The sequence below is a fragment of the Triturus cristatus genome, chromosome 4_2 (assembly GCF_964204655.1).
Source record: "Triturus cristatus chromosome 4_2, aTriCri1.1, whole genome shotgun sequence".
NCBI classification, from domain to species: domain Eukaryota; kingdom Metazoa; phylum Chordata; class Amphibia; order Caudata; family Salamandridae; genus Triturus; species Triturus cristatus.
Window position 1 is genome coordinate 212,299,256 of NC_140586.1, and position 10,220 is coordinate 212,309,475.

Below are 10,220 nucleotides of genomic sequence, written 5' to 3' on the forward strand. Positions count from 1 at the left end.
TGGCCAGCACTCATAGGGATGGTGGCCTGCTGGTATCAGCAGACCACAATGTCTGTGAATGCTTTTTCAATAAAGCTGTGTTCGAGGCATATGAGCTGCAGATCACACACTGAGGATAAGATCGCCATCTGGTGTTGGGCTCGGATGATTGCAGGTTGTTGTTGTCTTCGGAAGAAGCCTTTGGTCACGAGGTTGGTGACTCCTCCCCTGGACAACAGTGTGCATGGGCATCCACTCCATCGTCAGATTGTTTTTTTCCGCCATTGGGTTCGGATGAACTTTTTCCGCTCCAGCAGAAAACTTCCAGCAATCGATTTAACTCTTCAATCTTCATTCCATCGACGTCGAAATCAACTCGGACCGGTTCCGGAAGCGGCTGATGGACAGGACACCCTTTAAAAAATGCCCCCAGTGTGGAGCAAAGTTCCCCCACAGTGACCACCACGAGGTTTGTAACCTCTACCTGTCGCCGGAACACAACAAATCGACCTGTCCAGCTTGTGCCGCTTTCCGTTCGAAGAAGACCCTCCGGGACCGAAGAGCTCGACGCCATATTATGGCCAAACCAGCTCCAGAACCGGAGGACATCTTTGCTCAAGATGTTCCTGAAGATGACACCGAAGATCTCGAGATCGTGTCCGAGGCCGACGATTCCGATGACCTCATCACTCCAGGGCAGCGTGTGAGTACCACCCCCCCTGCCCTTGCCCCATCCAAAAAGACAGTGGTCAAGACTCCGCCAGCTGGGCCCAGTCGCGACCGGAAATCCTCTTCAGAAGCCCCGCCCTCGGGCCCGGCTCCGAAGACATCTAAGCCTGTAGGTGGCTCGGGCTCGAGCAAACCTCATGTGATTGTGCCTTTAACACCCTCGGCACCGAAAAAACCACTGTCGGCACCGAAACAGGCTTCAAGACCGAAATCTCCTTCGGCACCGAAACGTTCCTCGGCACCGAAGTCTCCACCGGCGCCGAAACGTTCTTCGACATCGATGCCTAAAAGTCCCTCGGCACCGAAGCCATCGGCGCCGAAAACTCCATCGGCACCGAAAACTCCATCGGCACCGAAAACTCCATCGGCTCCGAAAAATCCATCGGAACCGAAACATCCTTCGGCACCGAAAACTTCATCGGCACCGAAAACTACGTCCACACCGAAAAAAGTTCATAAAGACCCGAAACGGCCGTCGCCGCCGCCACCACCTTCGGAGCCGGATGAACTTTTTCGCCCAGATCCTACTCAAAAGCGGATCTACATCAATCCCGACACTGGACATGTGACTGCCATCCCATACAAGAAACGGAAGCTGGACATCACACCTCCTCCAGCTCCAATACGGAAAAAGGACTGTGCCACTTCACCACTTCGTCCTTCCTCTCCTGTATTACCTCCTATCCCGTCCCCCCTCCCCCTCCTCCTCCTCCTTCTCCTTCTCCTTTACCCTTACCTTTACCATCTCCCTATCATTCACCTCCTCCACAGGATGATAATGATGACTTAGGGGGAGGGGCGGACCCTGATTTATTTAATGATCCTGTTGATCCAAACGACCCTTTTACATTTCCAGGCACAGCACCAGTAGATGACTGGTCTTATCCAATGCCTGACATGCCTGACCCCACTACCTACCCCTCCAAGCCCTCCCCTCCTGATGACCATTTGGGGTTTGGCCAACTAATAAATAGGGCAGCAACATTCCATGGTGTCACTATGCACACAGACCCCCTTGAAGAGGACTTTCTCCTCGATACTTTTGAGCAGTCACAAAAAACTGTTCACATACTGCCCATGATTAAAGGGGTTATAAAGCATGCCACTGAGGTCTTTAAAGACCCTGTTCGAGCTAGGGTTCTCAACCCCCGCATCGAAAAAAAGTACCGACCAGCCCCGCAGGACCCTGCATACATTAAAGCCCAGCTCCCTTTAGACTCCTTGGTCGTATCAAATGCCAGGAAGCGCGTTAACTCACAGACAACTGGAGAAACGCCTCCCCCGGACAAGGAGTCAAAGCTTTTAGAGGCCTCAGGCAAACGAGTCGCCGCACAGGCGTCGAACCACTGGCGTATTGCCAATACCCAGGCCCTGTTAGCCCGGTATGATAGGGCGCATTATGACCAACTTGAGGACCTTCTGCAACATCTGCCTGATCCCTTTAAATCCCAGGCCGCTGACCTCATTCAAGAAGGCAAGTTAATATCTAATGCCTCCATTAAATGCGCCTTAGATGCGGCAGACACTGCTTCTCGGGCGGTCAATACTAGCGTCTTACTCAGACGACATGCCTGGCTCTGTATTTCCGGTTTTAAACCGGAGGTTCAAACCGCAATTCTAGCTCAACCTTTCAACCAAGAGCAGTTATTTGGCCCTGCAGTGGACACTGCATTAGAAAAAATGAAAAAGGATAATGAGACTGCCAAGTCTATGGGAGCACTGCAGTCTCCTCAAAACCGGGGTTCCTTTCGTCGCTCCTTTTATAGAGGAGGCTCCAAAAACACGGCAACTGAGACCACGTCCACCTTTAAAAATTCTGGACAAACATCCCCTAACAGAGGATATTTCCGAGGAGGTTATAGGGGAAACAATAACAAAGGTCGGGGCGGGGCAACAACAACAACACCCGCACCTCCCCAGCCACCAAACAGTGACTTGCCACCACTCCCCCCAGACCATTCCACTCCGGTCGGGGGGCGACTCCAACAATTCCTACCTGTCTGGACTTCCATCACCACAGACAGATGGGTAAGACAAATTATCCAGTCTGGCTACTGCCTAGAACTCATACAATCCCCCCCCAAACATACCACCCAAACAACGTCCAATGTCCTCACATCATCTCTCTCTCCTCAAACAAGAAGTTCAATCCCTGTTACAAAAACATGCGATAGAACCAATCCCTCTTCAACATCAGGGAACAGGGGTGTATTCTCTATACTTCCTCATTCCCAAAAAGGACAAAACATTACGGCCCATACTGGATCTCAGACTGCTAAACCAGTATATACATTCAGATTATTTTCATATGACCACCCTCCAACAAGTCCTCCCACTGTTACAACAGGGAGACTTCCTTGCCACATTGGACCTCAAGGACGCGTACTTTCACATCCCTATGCATCCCGCTCACAGAAAATATCTACGATTTGTGGTAGATGGGCAACACTATCAATTTACAGTTCTCCCATTCGGAGTAACAACAGCACCCAGAGTGTTCACCAAGTGCTTAGCAGTCGTGGCCGTGCACCTCAGAAGACAACAGATCCATGTCTTGCCCTATCTGGACGATTGGCTCATAAAAGCCAATACTCGCCAAAAACGCGTTCTCCACACTCATCGCACAATTCAAACTCTCCACAATTTGGGATTCAGTATCAACTACCCCAAATCCCATCTACAACCTTCCCACTTACATCAGTATCTAGGAGCAACCATAGATACATTCAAAGCCATTGCTTATCCCAGCACTGCCAGGATAGCCAGTTTACAAAATCTCATCTCTCAATTTCAAACTCATCCATCTCTTCCAGCAAGAGTGTTCATGCAGCTTCTAGGCATGATGGCGTCATGCATCTCCATAGTCCCACACGCACGACTTCAAATGCGCCCCTTACAGGAATGTCTAGCACAACAGTGGAACCAAGCTCACGGACAACTTACCGATCTGGTGTTGGTGGACAGTCGCTCACTTCGCTCACTGAAATGGTGGAACACCATCAACCTGTCCAAAGGGCGGCCGTTCTTAGAGCCTCTTCCACAAGTTGTGCTAACTACCGACGCATCTCTCACAGGGTGGGGAGCCCACCTCCTACACCATACCACTCAGGGCAGATGGACCAGTCAACAGAAACTGCTCCACATCAACCACCTGGAACTCTTAGCAGTGTTCCTAGCACTAAAATCCTTTCAGGTACACCTAAAGAACAAAACTGTCCTCATACGCACAGACAACATGACGACAATGTATTATATACAGAAACAGGGAGGGACACATTCTCTCCAACTGTCCCAACTGGCACAGCAAATCTGGAGATGGGCAATTCCACAAAACATCTACCTGTTGGCAGAACATCTCCCAGGGATCCACAATCAAGTGGCCGACCTCCTAAGTCGCCACACGCAGCAGATCCACGAATGGGAATTACACCCCAAGGTTCTACTCCCCTTCTTCCAAAAATGGGGACAACCAGACATAGACCTGTTCGCCACTCCCGAAAACACAAAATGCCCAACCTTCGCCGCCAGGTTTCCACACCCACAGTCGAAGGGCAATGCCCTATGGATGAACTGGTCAGGCAGATTTGCGTACGCTTTTCCGCCTCTCCCACTAGTTCCATTTGTGGTACGCAAACTCGAACAACAATCGCTAACGCTAATACTAGTAGCTCCCACTTGGGCACGTCAACCGTGGTTCACCACACTTCTGGAACTATCTTTAGTTCCACATCAAAGGCTACGCCTCTCCCCGGATCTATTAACCCAGAACCATGGAGAAATCAGACACCCAGATCCTCAAACACTGAACCTAGCGATCTGGCTCCTGAAGTCTTAGAGTTCGGATACCTCAATCTCCCTCCAGACTGTATGAATATCATAAAGGAAGCTAGACGACCTACTACTAGAGCGTGTTATGCCGCAAAATGGAAACGATTTGCCATCTACTGCGCTAATAATGACATACATCCATTGAATGCTTCCATCCAAAACATCATTTGCTATCTACTACACTTGCAAAGATGCAATCTAGCGTATTCCTCTATACGTTTACACCTAGCAGCCTTGGCAGCCTACTTGCAAAATAGGCAACACCTGTCCCTTTTTAAGGTACCAGCCATCAAAGCGTTTATGGAAGGTCTCAAGAGAATTCTTCCCCCAAGATTGCCACCTGCCCCAGTGTGGAATCTCAATGTGGTTCTAACAAGACTTATGGGTCCCCCATTTGAACCTATGCACAAATATGAATTACAATTCCTAACATGGAAGGTAGCTTTCCTTATCGCAATCACTTCCCTACGCAGAGTAAGTGAAATACAAGCCCTTACACTAGAGGAACCTTTCTTACAACTACACCGTAACAAAGTGGTTCTTAGGACAAACCCTAAATTTCTTCCAAAAGTGATTTCCCCTTTCCACCTTAACGAATCAGTAGAGCTACCAGTCTTTTTCCCAAACCCACACTCCGTAGCTGAAAGGGCCCTACATACCTTAGATGTCAAAAGAGCCTTGCTTTATTACATCGACAGGACAAAACCCTTTCGAAAGACGAAACAACTCTTTGTTGCTTTCGCACCACCACATAAAGGCAATCCAATCTCCAAATCCGGTATAGCCCGGTGGATAGTTAAATGCATCCAAATATGCTACCTAAAGGCTAAACGTACACTTACAGTTCCCCCTAGGGCGCACTCCACGCGTAAAATAGGGGCTTCTATGGCCTTCTTGCGTAACATTCCCTTAGAAGACATTTGCAAGGCAGCCACGTGGTCTACCACGCATACCTTCACTAAACACTACTGTGTTGACGTGCAGGCCAAACAACAGGCCTCAGTGGGCCAGGCTGTCCTTAAAACTTTATTTCAAGCTGCTGCAACAGATACAGGCGACCACCGCTAAGGGGAAGCACTGCTGTATAATCTATCCTCAGTGTGTGATCTGCAGCTCATATGCTACTTACCAGTATGCATCTGTTCTTGGCATGTAGAGCTGCAGAGTCACACACGCCCGCCTCCCCGGGACCTGTATCTATTCCAGCATCCGTCTTACTTAGACATTACACATGGACATCCTTTCTTTCATTCCTATACACCATCTTTTCCCATCATGGCGAAAAAACAATCTGACGATGGAGTGGATGCCCATGTGCACTGTTGTCCAGGGGAGGAGTCACCAACCTCGTGACCAAAGGCTTCTTCCGAAGACAACAACAACCTGCAATCATCCGAGCCCAACACCAGATGGCGATCTTATCCTCAGTGTGTGACTCTGCAGCTCTACATGCCAAGAACAGATGCATACTGGTAAGTAGCATATTCCTTTTTTAATGCAGCCCATTTTCCTTAAAGAATGCATTTAAAAATGAAAAGTTTGTTTCATTTTTAGGAGTAGGCTGCTCCTAAAAAATATTTTTGCATCCATTCAAGGGGAAGGGGTTCCCTGGGGACCTCTTCCTGTTTGAGAGTGGCTTACCCCCTACTTGAAGTTTGGTGGTAAACTGTGAGTGTTATGCGACCGTAAATGTGGTTGCAAAACAATAGTACATACCATTCTGACTCGCTATTAGGAAGGCACGGCCCTTCCTAATAGCAAATCGCCAGCACTATTTTGCGAGTCACCTACTTGCAAAATAACATTTGTGCATACCATAACCCTTTTTTGCAGTCGCAAAATTGCAGATTTCCCGTTTGCGACTGCAAAAAACAGTTGTAAATCTAGCCCTTAGGAAGTTGGTAGCCTGGATCAGCGGTGCTGCAGACTATAGCTTCTGCCCCATATTCATGTTAACCAGCAAATGCCAATCCTATAGCAATGGTGAAATCTGGGACGTTCTTAAATGTATGATGTCAATATTATGGAGTGAATTGGCAGGCACTTTCTCTTCGATATGTTTTCTCATTCTAACCTTTTAGTACCGGTAAGTGAGTCTTGTGATATAACACACACAACACTATTAAACTGATCAGTGAGTGATTCAGACGTATTATATAGAAGACAGATACAGTACTGTTGTGGTTAGCCCACAATGATATCAAGAGGAATGACTGTAGGCTTACTTGAGATTCTATGTCCCCATATTTTCAAAGTAATGGAAAAGAAGCACGGATGATGGACGGAATGCAGAACAAATCAAACATTCACCCCCAGACAAGAGATCTGGGTTAAATCCATTGGTTCGAAGCATATGAGCTGCAGATTATACACTGTGCATAGATCGCCATCTGGTGTTGGGCCCGGATGTTTGCAGTTTGTTTTTCTTCTTGGACAGTCTTTGGAAGTCACGAGTTCGGTGACTCCTCCTTCGGTCCGTACTGCGCATAGGCTTCGGCTCCATCCTCCGATTGTTTTTTCCGCCATCTGCCTCGGATGTAATACTTCGTGCTCCGGCTTCGAACCTTTCCAGTTCGACCTTCGACGAAAAATCCTCGTCCATTGAGATTCTTTAGACGAAATCGATTTCTTCATCTCTCTCTTCGGCACTTCTTCCATTCCAGGCATCGGCAGCGGCCTTCGGGCCTATCTCGACTCCGGTCTCGGCCGATGGAAAGGACTCCCTTCAAGAAGTGCCCAAAATGTGGGTCTAAATTTCCCCACACAGACCTCCATCAGGTGTGCAACCTCTGCCTCTCTCCCGAACACGAGGCCCGAGACTGCCCCGCCTGCAAGTCTTTTCGATCGAAAAAGACTATTCGGGATCGACGAGCTCGACGCACCATGGCGCACTCATCGACCTCGGCTCCACCTGACATCTTCGGAGAAGACACCGGAGCTTCGGGACAGCAGCATACCGAGCAGGAGGACGATGTCGTCAGCGCTTCCGAGGCCGACGACTCCGACGTGGAGGAGATCACACCGGCGCAGAGGGTCGTGAGTACTCTACCCCCTCCCACTCCCGCGCCCATACCGGAAGAGACTCCGGTTACCCCTTCGCCTCCGGGCCTAGGGAAAGCCAGCAATACTGCTTCCATCACCCCACCTTCGGGCCCGGTGAAAAAGCATCACAAGTCTCCTGGCGGCTCGGGCTCGAGCCAGCCTCCTAGCGGCGCCGAAAAACATTCTTCGGCACCGAAGAAAACAAGCTCCGTTCCGAAGCCATCGGGGTCGAAACCTGGCCTCTCGGTGCCGACCAAACACAAATCCCTCGGCACCGACGCTTCCGTGTCGAAGCCTGCCTCGGCGCCGACCAAAAAATTGGACACCCCGAGAAAGCATGGCGCGGATAAACCAACGAAGCCTTCGGTTTCGAAAACATCGGCACCGATGGAGGAATCGGTGCCGGAGGAGCTTTTCACACCGGATCCTCTTTAAAAGACTTTAACAAAAGATCCAAGGACTGGACATTTAATTTGGTCTTCCAAGAAAAGACTTTTGGACAAACCAACTCCTCCTCCACCACCAAAACGGCAGGACTCTGCCACATCCCCGTTCAGAGTACCCTCCCCACCTCCTCCTCCACCTCCTCCACTCCCTCCATCTCCGCCCCCACCTTCTCCACCCTTGCCTCATCGCTCTCCAACCCCGTCTCCAGACCCTGATGACCACGGAGATCCATTCTATGATCCCACAGATGCCCCGCAGGACCCCACTCCTCCGGGAACACCTGACCCATGGGAGGATTATCACAATCCAGATGTCCCAGATGTGCCTCAGGATGATCTCTATCCATCCAGGCCATCTCCACCAGAGGACTCCCTGGGGTTCCACAACCTCTTACAACGGGCGGCACATTATCATGGGGTGGAGTTACACAGTGATCCAGTTGAGGAAGACTTCCTACTTGACACATTTGACATAGCAGATAAATCCACCGCTATATTACCCATGCTTAAAGGGGTGACCAAGCATGCCACAGAGGTTTTCAAAGACCCCGTCAGAGCTAGGGTCTTAAACCCCAGAATAGAAAAGAAGTACAAGGCAGCCCCCACGGATCCTGTCTATATTAAAGGACCTGCGCCCCTAGACTCATTAGTGGTTTCCACAGCTAGGAAGCGCTCCAACTCTGTCATCTGGTGAGGCTCCACCACCTGATAAGGAGTCCAAGCTCTTAGATGTGTCAGGCAAACGCACTGCCTCGCAAGCTGCCAATATGTGGCGCATCGCCAACACGCAGGCGCTGCTGGCGAGGTACGATAGAGCGCACTATGATAAGCTGGAGGCTCTCATGCAACATCTCCCAGAGAAATATTAGAATAAGGCTAATGAACTGATACAAGAGAGAAAGATTATTACCAACACCTCTATTAAATGTGCACTTGACGCAGCAGACACGGCGTCCAGGGCTATAAACACCCGTGTTCTGCTTCGCCGCCACGCCTGGCTCAGGATCTCTGGCTTTAAACCAGAGGTCCAAGCATCTATATTAAACCACCCTTTAGACCAACAACACTTATTTGGCCCAAATGTAGACGAAGCCCTGGAAAAAATGAAGAATGATACAGATACGGCGAAGTCTATGGGAGCCCCACAATCACACACCCCTTGACGCTCTTTTCGCCGTTCCTCCTTTCGAGGCTCTGGCAGAGGTTACTCTTCCGATAACGCCTCCACGTCCTATAAGTCCCCTCCTCAGAATACCTTCACAAAGGGCTACCAAAGAGGTGGATATCGAGGAAACAATAATAAAGGCAGGGGCAAAACCAACACCGCCCGTTCTGCCACACCGCCCACACAATGACCTTCCCCCGCTCCCCCCAGACCATTCCACTCCGGTCGGGGACAGACTACAAGACTTCCTTCAAACCTGGGAGACCATAACGTCAGACAAATGGGTGACCCAAATTATTCGGTCAGGGTACTGTCTCGAACTAACTTCTACCCCCCCAAATATTCCACCCAGACACCGTGCGATGTCACAAGAACATACCACACTTCTGAAACAAGAGGTACTCTCCCTTCTGCAAAAACAAGCTATAGAGCAGGTACCCGTCAATCAGCAAAATGTAGGGGTCTACTCTCTGTACTTTCTCATACCGAAGAAAGACGAGACCCTACGGCCCATTCTAGACCTCCGGCCTCTAAATGCATATATCCATTCAGACCATTTTCATATGGTAACACTTCAGCAAGTTCTCCCACTCCTCTGTCAGGGCGACTCTCACTACACTGGACCTGAAAGACGCATACTTTCATATTCCAATACACCCTGCTCACAGAAAGTACCACCGATTTGTGGTGAACGGCAAACATTATCAGTTCAAGGTTCTCCCCTGCGGGGTCACAACCGCACCACAGGTGTTTACCAAATGCCTGGCAGTAGCGGCAGCACACCTCAGAAGACAAAACATTCACGTCTTTCCCTACCTGGACGACTGGCTCATAAAAGCCGCGTCCTACCACCAGTGTGTGCAGCATACAAACACTACCATCCAACTACTCCACCAGCTAGGCTTTACGGTGAACCACCAAAAGTCCCACTTGATACCGTCTCACACAAAGCAATACCTCGGTGCCACTATAGACTCCTCAAAAGCTATAGCCTATCCCAACTCAGCCAGAATCGCAAGCATGCAAGCCCT